This window comes from Odocoileus virginianus, chromosome 16, assembly GCF_023699985.2.
Source record: "Odocoileus virginianus isolate 20LAN1187 ecotype Illinois chromosome 16, Ovbor_1.2, whole genome shotgun sequence".
In the NCBI taxonomy this organism is placed as follows: Eukaryota; Metazoa; Chordata; class Mammalia; order Artiodactyla; family Cervidae; genus Odocoileus; species Odocoileus virginianus.
Genome location: NC_069689.1, coordinates 54,518,181 through 54,541,290, shown reverse-complemented (window position 1 = coordinate 54,541,290; position 23,110 = coordinate 54,518,181).

Below are 23,110 nucleotides of genomic sequence, written 5' to 3'. Positions count from 1 at the left end.
CTCTCCTGATCCCCATGCCTTGCTGGTCAGGCGTTAGTATTTCCATCTAACAACTGAATATGTATCAAAAATTAGAAAGACTGATGACCACATCTAAGTTCACACAAGTATTATATTTTAACATTGGTAATCAAGCTGAAGTCCAGTAACTTCAAAATTCCTGTGTCCCAATACTACAAAGCTACAGTCACCAAGACAGAATGGTACTGGCACAAAAACAGAAATATAGACCAATGGAACAGACAGAAAGCCCAGAAATAAACCCAGGCACCTATGGGTACCTTATTTTTGACAAAGAAGGCAAGAATAAACAATGAGGCAAAGACAGCTTCTTCAACAAGTGGTGCTGGGAAAACTGGACAGCTACGTGTACAATAATGAAATTAGAACACTTCCTAACACCATACACAAAGATAAACTCAAAATGGTTTAAAGACCTAAATGTAAGACAGGAGAGTATGAAACCCTTAGAGGAAAACATAAGCAGAACACTCTAAGACATAAATCATAGCAGGACCCCCTATGACCCACCTACTGTGCTTAGTCGCTCACTATTGTCTGACTCTTTGTGACCCCGTGGACTGTAGCCCACCAGGCTCCTCCATCCATGGGGATTCCCCAGGCAAGAACACTGGAGTTGGTTGCTGTGCCCTCCTCCAGGGAGTCTTCCCAACACAGGGATCGAACCCAGGTCTCCCACACTGCAGGCGGATTCTTTACTGACTCAGCCACCGGGGAAGCATGACCCACCTGCGAGAGTAGTGGCAATCAAAACAAAAACAAACAAGTAGGACCTGATTAAACCTAAAAGCCTTCACACAGCCGAGGAAACTATAAACAAGGTGAAAAGACAACCTCAGAATGGGAGAAAATAATAGCAGATGAAACAGCAGATAAATGATTAATTTCTAAAATACACAAGCAGGTCAGACTACTCAATACCAGAAAAACGAACAACCCAATCAAAAAATGGAAAAAAGACCTAAACAGACATTTCTCTGAAGACATATAGATGGCTAACAAACACAGGAAAAGATGCTCAATATCACTCATTATTAGAGAAATACAAATCAAAACTATAATGAGATCTCACCTTACACCAGTCAGAATGACCATCATCAAAACTTCTACAAACCATAAACGCTGGAGAGGGTATGGAGAAAAGGGAACCCTCATGCACTATTGATGGAAATGAATGGATGAACTGATACAGCTACTATGGAAGACAGTATGGCAATTCCTTAAAAAAAATAGGAATAAAACCACCACATGACCCAGCAACCCCACTACTAGGCATATACCCTGAGGAAACAAAATTGAAAAAGATGCATGTAACCCAATGTTCATTGCAGCACTATTTACAATAGCCAGAACATGGAAGCAACCTAGATGTCTATTGACAGATGAATGGATAAAGAAGCTGTGGTGTGTGTGTGTATATATATATATATATATATACACACACACACATACATACATACAATGGAGTGTTACTCAGCTTTCTAATGAAGTGGATGAACCTAGAGCCTATTATACAGAGTGAAGTAAGTCAGAAAGAGAAAAACAGGGAATCTAGAAAGATAGTACTGGTGAAAATATTTGTAGGCCAGCAATGGAGGCACAGACATAAAGAACAGATTTATGGACACAGAGTGGGCAGGAAGGAGAGGGTGGGTCATATGCAGAGAGTAAAATGAAAACTTATATTACCATATTTAAAATATATAGCCAATGGAAACCCGCCATGTGACGCAGGGAACTCAAACAGGGGCTCTGTAACAACCGAGAGGGATGGGGAGGGAGATAGGAGTGAGGTTCAAAAGGGAGGTGGCGTATGTATACCTGTGGCTGATTCATGTTGATGTTTGGCAAAGGCCAATACAACTCTGTAAAGCAAATATCCTTCAATTAAAAAATAAACTAATTAAAAATTTAAAAAATTCCTATGTCTTTCATTATACCTTATTACCATCATTGAAGAGTTTAAAAAAAAAAAAAGAATAAAAGGAGGAAGGAAGGAAGGAAAGGACGGAGGGGAAAAGTATGGAATGTGAGGTGAGGTGAGGGGAGGGGTGAGTGAATAAATGAATCCTGTGTAGGTGCACTCAGGTCATGTCCAACCCTTCACGACCCTGTGGACTGACTGTAGCCCACCAGGCTCCTCTGTCCATGGGAATCTCCAGGCCAGAATACTGGAGTGGGTTGCCATTTCCTCCTCCAGGGAATCTTCCTGACCCAGGGACTGAACCAGAGTCTCTTGTGCCTCCTGCACTGGCAGGCGGATTCTTAACCACTGAGCCACCAGGGAAGAGAGAATAAATGAATTCTAGTCCATGGCAATAAGGTTCAGGATGGAGTCTGGATTTACTCTAAAATTCATCAATCTCTTAGCATTGAAAAGAAGAAAAAGAAGACATTTTGACTCCCACTGTAAAGGTGACATATATTTTTTAAGACTGATGGGTTTTTCTCTATCTCATCTTTAGTGTATATGCCCACTCAGGACTATTATAAATTAACTTTTAATCTTAATTGATACGTAAAGTGCTTGCAGCGTAGCAGAGAACTGGGACTATATAGGTCTAAAAATAAGACTTGTTTTCTAGCTAACTGCTGCTGACTTTCCCACATCACTGTTCTTCGCCATTTGATTAAGAAGAAAAGGTGGTCACATACATAGGGCATGGTTTCTCCCTTACAGATCAGCAGTTTGACTGTGATCATTACTCCTCTTTGTCTGATGCTTACAGATTTATTCTCATTATATTGATATTTGTGCCATTATTTACTAAACTTCGATGTTAGGTTTCCCAGTAATTCATTCCTATTATTTTTTTTTCTTTCTTTGGAGAGACAAGGGAAACTATTGGTAGAGAAAGGAAGTATTGGGGGATAGATTGTTTAATTCTTTAGGCAATTAGCCTAGAAGCCAAGACCAATGAGAGTGCCAGATGCAGGAACTCTAGCTCTATCTATTCAGAAATGCTTAGATTTAAGGGGGTCAGGGATAATGTTTCTGTTTTGTTCTGTTTTCATGGGATCATCATGTTTCCACTGCTTTTCTCCCAGAGCTTCACTTCATTTATTTTTCTGTTCAAAAGACAGGTTTACAAAATACAATTTGCAAAGGAAAAAAAAAAACCCAAAATTCCTCATTCCCTAGCCTCCTGCAGCTGAATGGCCCCCTGCCCCTTATCTAGCCATTAGTATCATCGCCGATTTGTCAAGCTCTGTCTTCCTCTCACAACTCTTAACTAGCCACACGTTTTCTCATCTTTTTCCTCCTGTTCCCTTGGCTCTTGGGGTAGTTTGTTCTTCTGACTGCCCTTTGCTAAGCTACACTGTTTGCCTGTCTTTGAGTGATGGCAGGGTGGTTTATAGATGATTTCTTTTGTTCTTGTTATTTTTATTTTTTGGTGGCACCTTATGGGATCTTAGTTCCCTGACCAGGGATTGAACCCATGCCCCCCTACATTTAGAAGCATTGAGTCTTAACCACTAGGTTACCAGGGAAGTCCCTCTAGCTGAATTTTATCAGCCATATTTCAATAACAGGGTGTTTGGCTGCACTGCTGACACACAGACAATTGAACACTCCTTCTTGTGTTTTTATCATGAGTGGGTTTTTTAATTCTCAAAATGTATGATGCTGTCATTTCTCAGGGTGAGGATGGGGATGTCATCCTGGAAAGAGGAATAAGATCCTTGAAGCACAGATTGATGACAGGAAGTTCAGACATGCTTTTCAAGGAGCCAAGTCTTTGTTTTCCGAAGTGGCTAAGGTCACTATAGTTCTCCAAGGCGACTGGTCAGTTAATGGAATAGGAAGGTTCTGGAAAAAGCCTAAAAAACAGGATGAGCACCTCAAAATGAGGGGATACCCAAGGATACATGAGGATTGGTGTTGAGAAACAACATGCAGTATTTATGTTTACAATGACTATAACATCACGGCTCCTGGTCTTGCTGGAGTCCTTACTATTGGATCATATTGTTCCCTTTTGCTTAGCTGACCAAATCCCTTTTATAAGGCATTATCCCCAGGGCTTAGTGAGTGAAAAAGAGAAGAATTTTTCAGGTTCTACATTGCCCATGTTAACCCATCACTTTGGCCTTGACATATTAACTTGCAGAAATGGAGATTATAACTAGAAACTAGTCACTCTAATTATGAAGTGCTCTCTCACTCCCACTGTTCCTCTGTTCTTCTCACATTTCCTCTCAAATTCTCCATGCCCCACTCTCCTCTTCCTTTTTGATTTCTTTAATCTTGCCTTCTGAGCCATTTTATGACCTCAGGCATTTTCTCATCTTGCCTTAATACTAATAATTAATATTTGAGCACATACTCTATAAAAAGAAACTGATCCCACGTCCAAGGTAAGAGAAACCCAAGTAAGACGGTAGGTGTTGTGAGAGGGCATAAGAGGGCAGACAGAGTAAAACCATAATCACAGAAACTAGTCAATCTGATCACAGGACCACAGCCTTGTCTAACTCAATGAAACTAAGCCATGCTTTGTGGGGCCACCTAAGACGGTCGGGTCATGGTGGAGAGGTCTGACGGAATGTGGTCCACTGGAGAAGGGAATGGTAAACCACTTCAGTATTCCTGCCTTCAGAACCCCATGAACAGTATGAAAAGGCAATATGCCCAATATGCTACCAGAAATCAGTGGAGAAATGACTCAAGAAAGAATGAAGGGATGGAGCCAAAGCAAAAACAATAACCAGTTGTGGATGTGACTGGTGATAGATGCAAGATCTGATGCTTTAAAGAGTAATACTGCATAGGAACCTGGAATGTTAGGTCCATGAATCAAGGCAAATTGGAAGTGGTCAAACAGGAGATGGCAAGAGTGAATGTTGACATTCTAGGAATCAGTGAGCTAAAATGGACTGGAATGGGTGAATTGAACTCAGATGACCATTATATCTACTACTGTGGGCAGGAATCCCTTAAAAGAAATGGTGTAGCCATCATGGTCAACAAAAGAGTCTGAAATGCAGTACTTGGATGCAATCTCAAAAATGACAGAATGATCTCTGTTTATTTCCAAGGCAAACCATTCAATATCACAGTAATCCAAACCTATGCCCCAATCAGTAACGCTGAAGAAGCTGAAGTTGAATGGTTCTATGAAGACCTACAAGACCTTTTAGAACTAACACCCAAAAAACATATCCTTTTCATTATAGGGGACTGGAATGCAAAAGGAGAAAGTCAAGAAAAAACTGGAGTAATAGGCAACTTTGGCCTTGGAGTACAGAATGAAGCAGGGCAAAGGCTAATAGAGTTACACCAAGAGAACGCATTGGTCATAGCAAACACCCTCTTCCAACAACAAAAGAAAAGACTCTACACATGGACATCACCAGATGGTCAACACTGAAATCAGATTGATTATATTCTTTACAGCCAAAGATGGAGAAGCTCTATACAGTCAGCAAAAACAAGACCAGGAGGTGACTGTGGCTCAGATCATGAACTCCTTATTGCCAAATTCAGACTTAAACTGAAGAAAGTAGGGAAAACCACTAGACCATTCAAGTATGACCTAAATCAAATCCTTTATGACTATACAGTCGAAGTGAGAAATGGATTTAAGGGACCAGATCTGATACACAGAGAGCCTGATGAACTATGGACAGAGGTTCATGACATTGTACAGGAGACAGGGATCAAGACCATCCCCATGGAAAAGAAATGCAAAGGGCAAAATGGTTGTCTGAGGAGGCCTTACAAATAGCTGTGAAAAGAAGGGAAGCAAAAAGCAAAGAAGAAAAGGAAAGATATTCCCATTTGAATGCAGAGTTCCAAAGAATAGCCAGGAGAGATAAGAAAGCCTTCCTCAGCTATCAATGCAAAGAAATAGAGGAAAACAACAGAATGGGAAAGACTAGAGATCTCTTCAAGAAAATCAGAGATACCAAGGGAACATCTCATGTAAAGATGGGCACAATAAAGGACAGAAATGGTATGGACCTAACAGAAGCAGAAGATATTAAGAAGAGGTGGCAAGAATACACAGAAGGACTATACAAAAAAGATCTTCACGACTCAGATAATCACAATGGTGTGATTACTGGCCTAGAACCAGACATCCTGGAATGTGAAGTCAAGTGGGCCTTAGAAAGCACCACTATGAACAAAGCTAGTGGATGTGATGGAATTCCAGTTGAGCTATTTCAAATCCTGAAAGATGATGCTGTGAAAGTGCTGCACTCAATATGCCAGCAAATTTGGAAAACTCAGCAGTGGCCACAGGACTGGAAAAGGTCAGTTTTCATTCCAATCCCTAAGAAAGGCAATCCCAAAGAATGCTCAAACTACCACACAATTGCACTCATCTCACATGTAGTAAAGTAATGCTCAAAATTCTCCAAGCCAGGCTTCAGCAATACGTGAACTGAGAACTTCTAGATGTTCAAGCTGGTTTTAGAAAAGGCAGAGGAACCAGAAGATCAAATTGCCAACATCCGCTGGATCATGGGAAAAGCAAGGGAGTTCCAGAAAAACATCTATTTCTGCTTTATTGACTATGCCAAACCCTTCGACTGTGTGGATCACAATAAACTGTGGAAAATTCTGAAAGAGATGGGAATACCAGACCACCTAACCTGCCTCTTGAGACACCTGTATGCAGGTCAGGAAGCAACAGTTAGACCTGGACAAGGAACAACAGACTGGTTCCAAATAGGAAAAGGAGTACATCAAGGCTGTATATTGTCATCCTGCTTATTTAACTTATATGCAGAGTACATCATGAGAAATGCTGGGCTGGAAGAAGCACAGGCTGGAATCAAGGTTGCTGGGAGAAATATCAATAACCTCAGATATGCAGATAATACCACCCTTATGGCAGAATGTGAAGAAGAACTAAAACGCCTCTTGATGAAAGTGAAAGAGGAGAATGAAAAAGTTAGCTTCAAGCTCAACATTCAGAAAACTAAGATCATGGTATCTGGTCCCATCACTTCATGAGAAATAGATGGGAGACAGTGGAAACAGTGTCAGACTTTATTTTTTTTGGGCTCCAAAATCACTGCAGATGGTGATGCAGCCATGAAATTAAAAGATGCTTACTCCTTGGAAGGAAAGTTATGACCAACCTAGATAGCATATTAAAAAGCAGAGACATTACTTTGCCAACAAAGGTCCGTCTGGTCAAGGCTATGGTTTTTTCAGTGATCATGTATGGATGTGAGAGTTGGACTGTGAAGAAAGCTGAGTGCCAAAAAATTGATGGTTTTGAACTGTGGCATTGGAGAAGACTCTTGAGAGTCCCTTGGACTGCAAGGAGATCCAACCAGTCCATCCTAAAGGAGACCAGTCCTGGGTGTTCATTGGAAGGACTGATGCTGAAGCTGAAACTCCAATCCTTTGGCCACCTCATGCGAAGAGTTGACTCATTGGAAAAGACCCTGATGCTGGGAGGGATTGGGGACAGGAGCAGAAGGGGACGACAGAGGATGAGATGGCTGGATGGCATCACTGACTCGATGGTCATGAGCTTGAGTAAACTTTGGGAGTTGGTGATGGAAAGGGAGGCCTGCATGCTGCGATTCATGGGGTCGCGAAGAGTCGGACATGTCTGAGCGACTGAACTGAACTGAAAGAATTCACAAAGATTACTTCACAAAGTATTTTTTGAGTTAGGTTATACTATTATCTCTGTCTTACAAATCAATATAAAATAAACAAACAAAAAAAAAAAAAACCAGAAAAACAGAATGTAAAACAACTTACCCCAAATGACACATGTACTAAATGGCATAACTGAATGCCAACCCAGACCCTCTGATTCAGAATCTGAGCTCTTAAGCCACGTAGTTCAACTGGATTCTATTCCCATTATATTCATGAGGTCTTGATATTTTGTCTAAAGTTTAACACAGGGTAGACAGAAATAAATTTGGTTCATGCATCTATTCCAAATATTAGCAATAATGGCTTTGGGATGATTGGGATCTAGGGTTTGACCCCCTGGTTGGGAAGATCCCCTGGATAAGGGAAAGGCTACTCACTCCAGTATTCTGGCCTAGAGAATTCCATGGACTGTCACAGAGTTGAATATGACTGTGTGACTTTCACTTTCACTATGAAATCCTTCATTAAATTCCTTGCATCTTTCAGGGCGCTGGAAGTTCTTTCTACTCTTTTATCTGAGTGCTGTACAGTTTCTGGGTATATCCATGGATATTTGTATCTGCCACCTTTCCTATCTGCTTGCCCTTTTCCAAGTCTTCTTAAATACATTTTTGCATGCTAAGTTGCTTCAGTCTTGTCCAATTCTTTGAGACCCTCTGGGCTGGGCTCCTCTATCCATGGGATTCTCCAGGCAAGAATACTGGTGTGGGTCACCATGCCCTCCTCCAGGGAATATTCCCAACCCAGGGATAGAACCCGAATCTTATACATTGGAAGGTGGATTATTTACCACTAGTGCCACCCAGGTAGCTCAAATATAGTTTTATTGAAATATTAAAAACTGTACAAGCTTCATATGTACAATTTGAGTGCATATCCATACACTCATGACACCATTACCACAATCACAGTAATAAACATATTCATCACCTCCAAAACTTTCATTGTACCCATTTTGTTTTTGTGTTTTTGTTTGCATGAGTCAATGGACATGAGTCTGAGCAAACTCCAGGAGACAGTGAAGAACAGGGAAGCCTTGGCATGCTGCACTTCACGGGGTCACAAAAAGTTGGACACAACTTAGTGACTGAACTGCAACAGGAGCACCTAACATGAGATTTAAGCTCTTAACACATAAGTGCCCAATACAATATTGTTACTATAAGCCCTAGGCCATACAACAGATTTCAAGAAATTATTCATCCTGCAAAACTGAAATTTTTCCAAGCCTTGATGAGCTGTTTATTTGTTTTTAATCTTTGTCTAGTATCTTCCAAGCTACAGAAAATATAAACAGTGATTTTTCAATGATGTATTTAGCTCAACTATAAATCAGACTGGACAGAAAGTCACACAGAATAGAGGTGACATGAACTCTACCTAGTCCTGGAGGAGAAGTTAATCTACACGCCAGAAACTGAAGCCCCCTATGGGGCCCCACTACACTTGAGCAGCCTTTCAGGTTTCTCTTGTGCAGCAAGGCTTACTAGAAATGTGAATCAGGCTGTGTGCTTGGCAATCCTTAGAGTAACTCCAATTCAATCCTCTTGAGAGAGATCAAGACTGAAAATGCCAGGGGGAGGTTCCAGACATAGAGAGGTGATCCCCAGAAGATCTGTAGAGAGGAAACACCATTCTCTATCCATTAATACCATCGGGGGTATAGAGTAGTTCTCATGGGCATGATGCTTATGAACATAGCCATTGGAGAAAATATTTTAAAAGAGTGTATTTCAGAAGAATGTTAAATTACTTTTATTATTTAAATAAATTTAAAATTTATTTCTGGCTGCTCTGGATCATATTGCTGCACTTAGGCTTTCTCTAGTTGCAGCCGTTGGAGGCTACTCTTCACTGTGGTACTAGGGCTTCTCATTGCAGTGGCATCTCCTATCGCAGAGCATAGGTTCTAGTCTGTGGGCTTCAGCAGTTGTGGCTCGCAGGCTTAGTTGCCCACAGCATGTGTGATCTTCCCAGACCAGGGATGAATTCATGCCCCCTGCATTGACAGGTGGATTCTTTACCACTGCACCACCAGGGAAGTCCCAAATTATTCTTAAATTTTATGTTAAGTAGTAAAAGCTTCAGAGCATACGTTATTATCATTAGCATCAAGATAGCAAACTAGGATGCAATAAGAGAAAATTACTCATTTACTCATATAGTTCCTATTTAAAGAACCACAAACTTCTTGTTGAAAACTTACCAAATAATCTTTTCCCTGTGCTTCACTTTTCTCTTCCTTTCTGTTCTCTTAAATTCTTATGATCACATCATCTTACTGATTCAATCTTGCAAATAGTACAACAGATTCATGAAGCCATTTTCTTTCCCCAAAGACATCTGAGAATACAACGAATACAGCTTTCATTCTTCATAATCAACTTCACATCAACCAGGAACGGTTCTGGTTGCTGAAGACCCAAAGAAGGGTACAATGAGAACAAACCGTGAAGAAAATGACATCAACTCGTTTGGGAGGTAGAAAATGGGGAATTTCCATTTCTCAGTATTAGATTATCTGGTGTAAGCACTTCTTCTAGGGGGAGACCTCAGATGGGATCTGTGAGGAATACAAGCTGCAAAGAGTGGTTTATCAGATCTGTTTCTCTCTTGGCTTGTTTGTTGTATGTGTGATAAGGCTGATGACCATTATAGGAACAGTGAATGGTAACAATAACAGGGGCATAGGGCTCTGCCACTAATTCACTGTGCAGGATTTAGGTTATTTCCCCCATTTCTTTTGATTTCAGAGAGGTGGTGAGAACTCCCTGTTCACTCCCTTCTGAACCCTTGACTTTGCAGGCTTAAATCAGTCAAGTTGCCGGATCAGGCCAATTTCCTATGTCTCCTTTCCTAAAAGCAAATTAAATTTCCAATTCTGGACAAGCAGAAGCACTGTGGGGAGCGCAGCTGCCAGGCAGGACCTGGAGGCAAGGCCACAGGGAAGATCATTAAAGTACTTAACTTTCTTTGAGGGACCCTAAATTTCAATAATCCAAAAGTGTTAAGTGGTGAGCACACAGCCTCAAACACTTGGCATGCAGGCTGATTGCATGCTTACTGGGAAGCCTCAGACAAGACAAGGACACTCCCTAAGAAGAATGCTGAGGGGTCCCCATTCGAAGGTGCTCACTTACTTCTCTCCAGAGGATCCTTTCTGTCTTGGTAGACTGGGGAGGCAATTTTAAACCCCAGAAACGCCAGTCGGTAAGCATCCTTTTATACTTTTGTAAACAGTACTGACTTTTAGTAGGTTTCCCTGATGGCTCAGTGGTAAAGAATCTACCTATTACTGCAAAAGAGGTGGGTTTGATCCCTGAGTTGGGAAGATGCCCTGGAGAAGGAAATGGCAACCCACTCCAGTATCCTTCCCTGGGACAGAGGATCTTGATGGGCTACAGTCCATGGGGTTACAAACAAGTCAGAACATGACTTAGCGACTAGACAACAACTGACTTTTAGAGTGACTTTAATGACAGGGTTATGACCTGTGTCCACAGTAAACTGAACTTCGTGAACTGAACCACGCCTGCTCCAGGGGTTACCATGGGCACTCAGAGTCTGCACACTATTAAAAAAAAAAAAAAAAAAACACTAAATCTTAATAGTTTCAGTTTCTTACAGATCCTGCCAATCCCTACTGCCTCACACTGATCCAGACCCTCTATTTGTGTTAATGCTCAAGCCGCTGGTTATCTAAACCCTCTGATGACTTTCATAAGGCGGTCTTTGCCCCGAATTCCTCAGAGCTTAAATGACTTTCATTTTTCCTCTTCTAGTCTAATCCCCCACTTCTAACTCACTTGTATTATGGGTTGGAATCTGTGCTGTGCTTCACATCTCGTCTTCAGCTTACACTGCTTCTCCCACTGTCAGTCCACTGACAATTTAACTACCCTCCAGGGTGTGATTCAAATACCACCTAAGGCTTGAACTCCTTTATCCCCGTCAACAGTGAAATGTGTCTCTACCTTCTGCTGAAACTCAATGGCACAGGCATTTTATTTCTTGGGTCCCTTTCCATATTCTCATAATTAACATGCTGTTTGCATATGCTCCTCCCCTACAATATATGTGCCTTTGAGGAAGTCGCCGCCTGGTTTATAACTCTCAGGCCTTCTAATCAGTGTTCAATAGACATTTTATGACCAGAAAGAGTAAAAATCCAGCTATTGGCATAGGTTATTCTTCCTTCCTGTTGCCCATGCCTCCTGCTTGTGTGTGTGTGTTTAAGGAGAGATGTGGTATACATACATTACATAATTTTCTCTAACAAGGGCATGCTGAACTGGGCAAATGTTAATTAATTAGTAAACTCTCCAGTAATCTGGGTCTACTTTATAGCACTTTTGTGATTGATTTAAATCTAGTGCCTTTCTTTTAGTAGTTTTTTTTTTATTTGTACATTTTTGTTTCTTTTTTTTTTCCATTTATTTTTATTAGTTGGAGGCTAATTACTTTACAACATTGCAGTGGTTTTTATTGAAAGAAAGACAAAACAAAAGAGAAAGAAAAAGATAGGAAGAAAGAGAAAGAGAGGAAGGGAGGGAGGAAGGAAGGGAAAAAAAGAAAAATTCAGTCTCTGTTCACCTTAGTGATGGTACTGTTTTAAGACAATATAAGACATTCTCAGGCTGAATTAGCTTCCAGATCATGTCTGGGTGTGCCATGTACCCTGAAGGTGCTTTAAGTGTCCAGAGCTAAATTATAATGTTGACCTGAATCTCACAGAAGGGTATCAGAGCATAGTTCCATCTCCTATCAGATCCCTCTGCAGCTGACATGATCCCCTCTCCTTCTTATTATTTTGTTTTTTCTTTTTTTTCCACTTATTTTTATTAGTTGGAGGCTAATTACTTTACAATATTGTAGTGGTTTTTGCCATACATTGACATGAATCAGCCCACAACCTGCCTAGCACCTTACTGGGCACCAAGGATACCAATGAAATGTTTCTAATTCTAATCATCCACGCATCCAGATCCAGAGTGGGATGACGTTTAAAGAAATGCAATGCAACAGCCACTCATTAGGTAAAAAGCAACTTAACCTCTGGGTATATAAACTTGAGAAATTCAGACGGCCCCATTCATAACCCACCACGATGCTTGATCACATACATTGTTGGCCATTGCAGGGCATTCTTCCACTCCTCCCCCATCACATTTTCCCCAATAAAAGCTCTCTATCAACATGCTGCCTGGATTTTTCTATCTTTGTCCTTCCTCGATCTCTTTCATAATTAATGATGAAGCTATACTTAGCCTCCCTCCCTCCCAAAGAGAGAGAAAAGGAGAAAGCAGAGGGCAAAATAAGATTCTGTGTAGGAGGGGACGTGTAGGGTCTAAGAGTGTCCCCAGGAAATAAGATAAAGACCCTGATCCCCACAAGTTGACTTTCTCATGGACAGACAGAAGCTCAAGCACCATTGTCCCTTCTGTAGATGGGCTATAATGCCTTGATTACACTGGAGGGTAGAATCCTACAGATGTGGTTGAACTCATGTGATGAGAGCAGGGCTGCAACATGGAAGGAGGGTTAAGAGGGCAGCAGGGACTCCATCCCACTGGGTCTTTGAGGCTTTGATCCAAGAGGTTCACCTTTAGGTCTCCCCTTGCTACACTCCTTGCTACCAAACAGTCTTCAAGCTCTTGGCAGTCATTTCTAGTTCCTGGAAATAGACTTCCCATCTCTTTCGCTATCTAATGGGTCCAAAATTAGACTAGATGCCTCGATGTGTTCTAACGAGTGCCTTATAAGAGCCCGGGTGCACAAGTGTATGCTAAGTTGCTTCAGTTGTGTGGCCTGCCAGGCTCCTCTGTCCATGAGATTCTCCAGGCAAGAATACTGAAGTAGGTTGGTGTACTCTCCTCTAGGGGATCTTCCTGACCCAGGAACTGAACTCGTGTCTCTTACATTTCCTGCACTGGGAGGCAGGTTCTTTACCACTAGCGCCACATGGGAAGCCTTAAAGGACAGGTATCCCAGGACTAATAGAACGGCCCTCTGCATGCCAGCTGACAGCACATTAGCTCCCTCCACCCCTGCTCAAACTGAACCCAGAATGTAAATGCTCATCCTCTGAGTACACATGGATCTTTTTCTCTGCCATATTAACTAATTAAGCACCATTTAAACTGTACTTAGCCTGGGCATTATTTCTACCGAAGTGTATCACTTAGCCACATTAAATTTCATATTCCACTTTGAAACCCATTTGCCTAATCTCTCAGAGTTTATCCTGTGAAATGGTTCTATCTTGGTTTCTTAAACATTCCCTCCGTTCCAATGTCAGCAGTGAGTGTAAAAAATGAGCACAGCCCCTCTCTAATCCCTTTGATTAAAAACAAGCAAACCAAGAAAGAAACAGAATAAAGAGAAAAGGACAATTCATGGCAACCAAACTTAAAAAACAAGGCTCAGGAACTTTCAATTTTGGGTTTTTTTTTTCCTGTTTTTTTTTTTTTTTTAACAAATCATTTTTACCCTAAACCCATGAACTAAAAGGAAATGGAGACACTGAGAATTTAACTGACTTGCTCATGGTCACTTAAAATGCCTATGGTAAAAATATGAGTAGCTTAGTATAGTATGAAAATCAAAGGCTTTGGAGTCAGATGGGTTGGGGAGGGGTGCATCTGAGCTCAGACACTGCTGAACTCCATATTCTTACGGCAGTGACTTTTCTGCACGCCACTTTCCTCATTTGCCAGATAAGAAGAAATAAAAGCCACCTTGCAAGGGCTGTTAAAAGACCAAACAAAGGTACCTAGTCATGTCTAGTCTAATTAAAACGTTTTTGAGAACTACAACGATGATGATAACAATCGTGATGATATCATATTGTAGATTCTTAACTTCTAAAGCAGGTGTGGACAGACTTTCTCTCTAAAGTTCCAGATAGTAACTATTTAGACTTGCAGGTCACTTGGCCCCACATTATGCCATGATAGCATAAAAGCAGACATAGGCAACATATAAATGATAAACATAGTTGTGTTTTTTATAGGCTTTTCAAAGCAGGTGGCAGACTGGGTCTGACTGATGAGCCATAGTTTGTTGCTTCCCGTTCTCACCATCAGCTATTAATTCATTTAAATATTTTTATCTGGGTACCTACAATGGATTAGCAACTGTAACATTACTAGTGATTCTAAGGACTTACAACTCATAGAATAGAGCAATACACCATATAGAAAAAATGTTATTTTCATATGGTCTACCTACATTCCTGGGAAGGAGGTAATGAATAAGCAAGAACAGAAAGAAAGAAAATGAGAAACACCCCAGCAGCATATGGAGACCATGCAGAGAATTCTTACCAGAAGAGAGTGGCAGAGAGCATACATGAGGCTTCTTGCCACATCTCACCATGGATGAGAAGGCCTTTCCAGAAGGCCTTTCCGGAAAGACTTTCATTGATTTTTGTTGAAGCTTTTCTCTTAGAATTTTTGCAAAGGTTTTCAAGTTTCTCAGTTTCTTATTTTCAAATTTAAGCTGGACTTCGCAGTACTGATCTTTTCAGTAGGTGTTTTCGGAGAAATACTCGAAACATTATAGGGTACCAGGAGTCAAGGACACATAGAGATTGGCCCTTAATGTTACTCAGACTCTTGACTGAAATTTGAAGCAGTTGTTGTTGTTTGGTCATGTCTGACTCTTTGTGACCCAATGGACTGTAGCCCACCAGGCTCCTCTGTCCATGGGATTCCCCAGGCAAGAATCCTGGAGTGGGTTGCCATTTCTTTCTGTAGGGGTTCTTCCCAACCCAGGGACTGAACTCTCATCTCCTGAATTGGTAGGTTGATTCTTTACCACTGGGCCACCAGGAAAGCCCACGAATATTGAAGCAACCCCTCCCTAAACTTTAGAGTTCTGTGTGATTGGGGGAAGCTGCTGTGGTATCAGAGTTCTAAAGTGAGGGGGAAATATTACATGAATACCTGCTACATGCCAGGTCCTGAGTTCCACTCTTTAAAAGCATCTAATTTGCTCTTCTCAAGAGACCCTGGGTAGTTACCTGGAAGGTAATTATTAGTATTATGAGATGAGAAAATTGAAGTTCAGAAAGGTTATGACTTATCACAAAGCCAGTAATTATTACTGCCAATCTTTGACCACAAATCTATCTGCCTCTGAAGCCCTCCACTTTTGGCATTTTGTGATTTTCCAGACATTCCAAAGAATATCTATGCTTCTTTTTATTAGATTGGCCAAAAAGTTCATTCATCTTACAGAACACCCAAATGAATTTTTTGGCCAGTCCAATAGCTCTTTAATCCCAGCATCCATTGTCTATTACCTCTCAACTATTTTATCATAAACCTACCTGGAACTAATGTGTTGTGTTTAACACTAATAAAGAATGCTGTCAGGTGGCTTTTTTAAAAAGTCAAGTTGTACTGAATTTACTTGATTCCTGTTCTATCTAGTTCAATAGCAATTTAATTTTAAGAAGTAATCAAATGTGTTTGACATGATTTATTTTCACAAACCTATACTGTCTCCTACCAATTAAATTGCACTTTTCCAAATTTAATGCTGAGCAGAGTCTTAAATATCAGCTCAAACTCTCCTCCCAATGAAAAGAACAGAATTACCTTGGTCCACAGTCATTCATTCTTTATTAAAAAATAATGGGATGTTGTTTTCAGGTTTATAATCATCGTTAAATCTTCCAATTTACTCCTAAAAGCAGATGCAATAAGTGTTACCAAGTGAAATGATAGATTCTCTAATCAGGCTCATCCCCACCCCAGAGGCAGTCCATTAATACAAGGTGTTTTGTCTAATTATATCCTCTCTAAAGCACTGTAATACATCTGTAGGATTGACTGTCTCATGGTTTCTTTTTAAGGTGAGCAAATATATTGCTTCCTGTTGTGAAAGAAGAGTATGATGAAAAGGGATTGTGCATAACCACTTCTCTTCACTAATACCTTGGCTATAACACATCTTCTCTCAAACTTGAATCTCTTTACCCTCATTCAAAGCCAGTTCAGGAGTCTGACTACGTTTTAGATCTACTTATGCATGTTGCTCATCTTTGTATCAGGGAAAATTTGGAGCAGCAATTTTGGCATGAAAGACTATGGATGAAGGAATCACAAGGTTCTTTACATGGTGATTTTCAATGGCCCCAAATATAAATCAGGAGATTCTGCATGCAGCATTTACTGTGAGCCAGGTTCTATGATGGGGGCTTTAAATAGGGAAAGTATGACTGAGAAAAGTTAAGTAATTTCCCTAGTAATAAAATGTAGAAGCAGATAGAGATAGGACTCAAACTAGGTTCTGTTCAAAGTTCACTCCCTTCATGATCCCGTTTAGTATTATTGGTGAGCAAAGATGAGATTGTGTTGGATATTGTTTGACATTTAGAGCGCAAGCAGCAGTAATACCATCACTCATCCAATCAACTGATCTACTATTCATTTAGTGTCTTTGGGTTCAACTAAGAAATCCAAAATCACTGCAGATGGTGATGCAGCCACGAAATTAAAAGACACTTGGTCCTTGGAAGGAAAGTTATGACCAACCTAGATAGCATATTAAAAAGCAGAAACATTACTTTGCCAACAAAGGTCCGTCTGGTCAAGGCCATGGTTTTTCCAGTGGTCATGTGTGGATGTGAGAGTTGGACTGTGAAGAAAGCTGAGTGCCAAAAAATTGATGCTTTTGAACTGTGGTGTTGGAGAAGACTCTTGAGAGTTCCTTGGACTTCAAGGAGATCCAACCAGTCCATCCTAAAGGAAATCAGTTCTGGGTGTTCATTGGAAGGACTGATGCTGAAGCTGAAACTCCAGTACTTTGGCCACCTCATGCGAAGAGTTGACTCATTGGAAAAGTCCCTGATGCTGGGAGGGATTGGGGGCAGGAGGAGGGGACGAAAGAGGATGAGATGGCTGGATGGCATCACCAACTCGATGGTCATGAGCTTGAGTAAACTCCGGGAGTTGGTGATGGAAAGGGAGGCCTGCATGCTGCGATTCATGGGGTCGCAAAGAGTCGGACATGTCTGAGCGACTGAACTGAACTGAACTGAAGAAATATACTACAGAGGAAGAAAATACTCTTATCCAATGCCATTTTAGTTTTTGAAAAGCCTAGATCATATTGTAACTTATTAGTAACAACTTCTTGGTTAGTAGATTTGTTGGTTACTTTGTTAAATATTTGAACCATGCATTTAAGGAATTTTTTCTTTTTCTGGAAAAGTTTTACCATAAACATAAGACAACACTGGAAGATACATAAACAAATACTAAAATACAAAAGAAAATACACTGCAAACCAAACACACACACACACACACACACACACACACACACACACAACTAGAATACTTGCAAGCAGGGGGATCAATATAGACTGACATAAGAAAATGTATACAAGTAGTTGAATTGAGTTTAGCTTCAGATGATAAGTAGAATTTTTGTATATGGATGGGACAGGAAACTGTTTTCCAGGAGCAGGAATGCCATAGACTACAAGATCATAAAGACAAAATTGAATGTGTTGTATTCCAGTATAGCATGATGGATCAGAGATTGGACATGAGAGCTTGAAAGAGGTGATGCATTTTAATTAAGTGGGTTCAGATTTTGAACACACCTTAGAAGACGGGTTAAGGATTGGGGACTTGTCCTGGCAACTCTTAGAGGTATATTAAGTAAGCATGAGGTGAAAGTGAAGTAATAAAGGAGATGCTCTTGACTTGATAAGAGCAAAATTAACACAGATCCTGGATAACTCTGGAAAATACTGGAAAGCTAAACATGGTGGCCTAGGGAAATAATATTGGTGCATGGAAGAAACACACTATTAAAATGAAAGTGTGCTGTCACAGTGAGCTGTCATCTTTTGCTCTGTGTACTGGGGGAAATAATTTAACCTCTTAGAAAACTGAAGCGCTCACCTGTATAAAACCTTAATTATAAGGCTTTTGTGAGGATTTATTTAAACCTGGAACAACATATAATAGAACTGATTCTGGAATGATGTCATCAGTCTATGTCTTAGTTTGGGATGCCATAACAAATACCATAGACTAGATGGCTTAAGCAACTGAGCTTTATTTCATTACAATTCCAGAAGCTGGGAGTCCAAGATCAAGGAGCAACAGTATTCAGCTTCTGCTGAGGGCCGTCTTTCTGGTTTGATAACATCTTCTTTCTTTCTGTATCCTCACATTGTCTTTCCTAGGTGTATGTGTGAGAGAGAATGAGTTCCTGGTGTCTCTTAAAAGGACACAAATCCTAGCAAGTCAGGGTCCAATCTTCATGGATCTCATTTAACCTTAATAACTTTCATAAAGTCTCTGTCTCCAAATAAAATCACATTGGAGATTAGGGCTCCAATATATAAATTTTGGAGGAACACAATTCAGTCCATAGCAACCTATATCTGCTTGCGCCCATGACATTGAAAGAACTGGCATGAGTCCACCTATATATGTTAGCACACAATATTCGCTTTTTCTGTTTCTGACAACTCACTCCTTATGACTGTCACTACATCCAATACAGTAAAAATTAATTTAAGAATGTTAAAATGAAAAGGGAAGAAAATGGCATTTAATGTTAAGAGTGGAAATTGTCCAGATGTAGCCACTAAACCGGAGGAGGAAAAGGAAGACACGGAACACAGTGAATGGCATGTCAACGTCTGAGGAAACATGGTCCCCATCGGAATAATGCTTCCTGCCTCTGACTGCTAACCCTCCTCTCCTAACTTCAGTTTCCAAAGGAAAACTCATTCATGCTCTCATCAAGTATGACCCTTTAAAAATTGATCACACGTTACTAGCCCTTCATTTCCATTAAAAAAGAAAACTCAATTTTGGTTTCTACTTCCAGAAAAATTCTCAGAGGAACCCATGATATCCTTTCGGGTAGCATTTTTTGTCATGAAAGCAATTTGACATGCTTCTTATTTTCTAATTCAATATTCCTTCAACATTTTATACAAAAAGTCCAGAAAAGAGATTTTCATTGACCCCTTGGGATTATCTTTTCTTAAGTGAGGTTTCTATAAATTCTACCTATGTGGTTTTGCATCATTTACAAATTTTGAAAAAGTTACTGGAGGAAGGTATATAATATCCTATTACACTTCTAAAATGTATTATGTTTAGAGTTTACCAGGGGTGTGATATGTGCACGTACACACATTTTGTTTGATGATTCCTCCAAAAGGAGCAGAATTATGTGATTTCATGAAAACCTAGCCTTTCCTCTTTGCTTAACTGGGAAGTAATCATTTGAAGGGTACTGCCAACTTAAATGGGCTTCCCAGGTGGCACAGTGATAAGGAATGAATCTGCCTGCCAATGAAGGAGACACCAAAGATGCAGGTCCGGTCTCTGGGTCGGGAAGATCCCCTGGAGCAGGAAATAGCAACCAGCTCCAGTATTCTCGCTGGAGAATTCCATGCACAAAGGAGTCATGGCTACACTCCATGGGGTCGTGAATAGTTGGACGTGTCAGGGTGACTGAGCACACACCCTTTACTACAGAATAGATGAAACTTCAGGAATCGTGATTAACAGCGTATAATCATGAGTTGTATTGAATACATAATAACTTCAGGTTTTCCTCAAGAGGATATTATCTATGAGATGAGTGTGGGATGGACGGAGAGTTTTAGTGGTGATTTTCATAGTTGAGTGCTATAATCAAACTCGTAACATTTATATTACAAATTTCCCCCCAAGTTCCCCACTAAGAACCTAGTTCTTCTGCTACAATTATTGATTAATAAAGTTTCTTCCCTCATACACATTTTATAAGCACATACCATTTAGTAAAAACTCAAGATTTTCCTAAACATTTTATAAATTTTTGTTGTGGCACCAAAAGTGGATTGAGGTTAAGAAAAAACAGTATTTTATGTTTTATCAATAATGTATGGTAGAGTATGATATAAAGTTAACTTATTATAGCCTCCAAGAATATTCAGAAACCTTATAGACAAATTTTACTCTGTCATTTAATAACGGACATGGGTTATTTAATATTTGATTTTAGATTGAAAAAAAGCCAGGAAATTAAACATTGATTTCAGACCTAATGTGTGGAATGATTGCATTTCATACTTGCGAAACAATTTGTTTACTTATTTTTAAATTTGTTTCAAAAATATGAGGTAAAAAAAGTGGTTTATGTATTCCAAGTGCAAGCACATCACATATAACGAGTTGTTTGTGAGGATACTATTTACTCCCCCAAGACAAAAGTCAAATTGGATTTAATCATCACTAAATTTTCTCTTTTTAGCACTGGTTTTCAAAGCACTAGAGACACCTTGATGTGCTCTGAGAATCTGGATCAGATGAATGCATCTTTAAGATCCCGTGAAACTGCATGTGCGTCAGTGCTCCTTATGCTTCCTATCTGCAGTCAACAGTGCTTTATGAGCATGGATTCAATAATATGACTGAGAATAAAACAATTTAAAGCTGTGTCATGCTTCCAGCACCATGACCACTAGCAACGCTCAAGTGAGGGATAAACTGGATGGCTGGGTCATTCAATTCACCCCGAATGTTGAATATATTTAGTGGTGATTCCATCAACATGTATGGAGAACTTACAGTGTATAAAACATTTTACATGGATATTCATTCTTTGACTTTCACAATAATTTTATAAACTTGGAACTATGCGTGATGCATGGTCAATGGACTAGGAAACACAAGCTCATGGAATAATAGTCAGTGAATGTTATTTTTTCCCATGTGGTACTCAGACTAAAGGGGCAGCAGAGGATGAGATGGTTAGATAACATCCCCAACTCAATGGACATGAATTTGAGTAAACTCTCTGAGATAGTGGAGGAGAGAGGAGCCTGGCATCCTGTAGTCCATGGGATAACAAAGAATCAGACACAGCTTAGCTACTGAACAGCAACTGCAACAAATTCTAAGTTCTTGAAATATGTTTCCTCATTTAATCCTTAGAGCAAACTAATGAAAGAGGTATTATTACTATTTCCATTTTATGAATAATGGAACTGAGACTCATCAAATAGCACACCATCTGCTGATAAAAAGAGCCAAAGTCAGGCCACCTAACTTCAGAGCCCAAGTTCTCACCACCATGATTCATAAAAGGCAGAACCAATACACAAACCAGGTTTATCCAAACCTTAGTTTACTTGATATATATCCATTTATCTATGCATTAAAAAAATAACAAACATGCTATTGCCATTTATACTAGTAATAACTGGAAACTAGTTTCACCAGAACACTCCACCTATGGTTGGAAATACTGATTGATTGTCACTGTTCTATGCAGCTGGTAAGCATCTTTCAATGCTCCTGCTCAAGACGCTCACGTCTCTTGGCTTCTGGGACAATACAAATATCTGATTTTCCTCTAAAACCCTGGCCACAAACTCTCATTTTTCTTTGGTAATTTCTCCCTGCCTTTTAAAACTTGGAGTGGGCTAGAACTCAGTCTTGAGTTACATTTTTTCATTTCTTTTCTGCATTCACTTTTTTTAAAGGTTTTCTTTCGTCTTTATTTTTTGAGCATGGTGATCACAGTCCAAGTCATGCAGCTTGACCCAATTACTTCAGAAGAATGGGCAGAAAAAAAGGATAAGAAAAGGCAGTGAAGGAACTCCTGGAAAAAATCAACAGACGAAGAGCAAACTGTTTATGTGTGCATGTGGGTGGGTGTGATAAAGGCGCCTGAAATTTGTGTTATTCAGTTGACTATAGAAATCATTTCATGATGTATATGTATACCAAATCATGATATTGTACACCTCAAATATCCACAAATCTTACTTTAAAACTAAAATAAAAAAAGAAGACCAAATGAATGATGTTACTGACTACCCAGACTGATAGGAGGAAAGCTAGAGGATATGCAAAAAAAAAAAAACAAAACCTGAACTGTGGGAGAAAAGTGTGAGGAGAGTTTAAAAGCAGAGGAAGCAAGGAGCCACTGTACTTTATGCAAAGCAGAAAATTCAAGGAGGACTTAAAAGGAGAAGGTGGATTGGGCCCCAGTGTGGTAAAGTGAGTTAAGAAGTTTATGGAAAGGGGAGGAAGTGGAATCCATTGCAATTTTACAAAAGAGAGGAGAAGGGAATAAAGGATGATAAAAGGTATAAACATTTCCATTCATCTACCATTCAGTACATATTAAGCATCTACTTTATGCCTAGAACTATTCAAGGAACTGGGTACACAATAGTCAACAAAACAAAAAGATAAACCCTATATTCCTAGAGTTGCAATCTGATGGACAGATAAAAACAAATATTGCTATTAATATTATATGTAAAATACATACAACTTGTTAATTCATACTTCTATTATACTAGTTGTATATCTGTGCTAGCGTATTTACTGTAAGTTAAGCTCCTCAAATTAAAAAACCCTCTAAAAGGAATGAGAAGGAAAGGGAAAGAGGGGAGGGGAGAAGAGATTTATGTTTTATC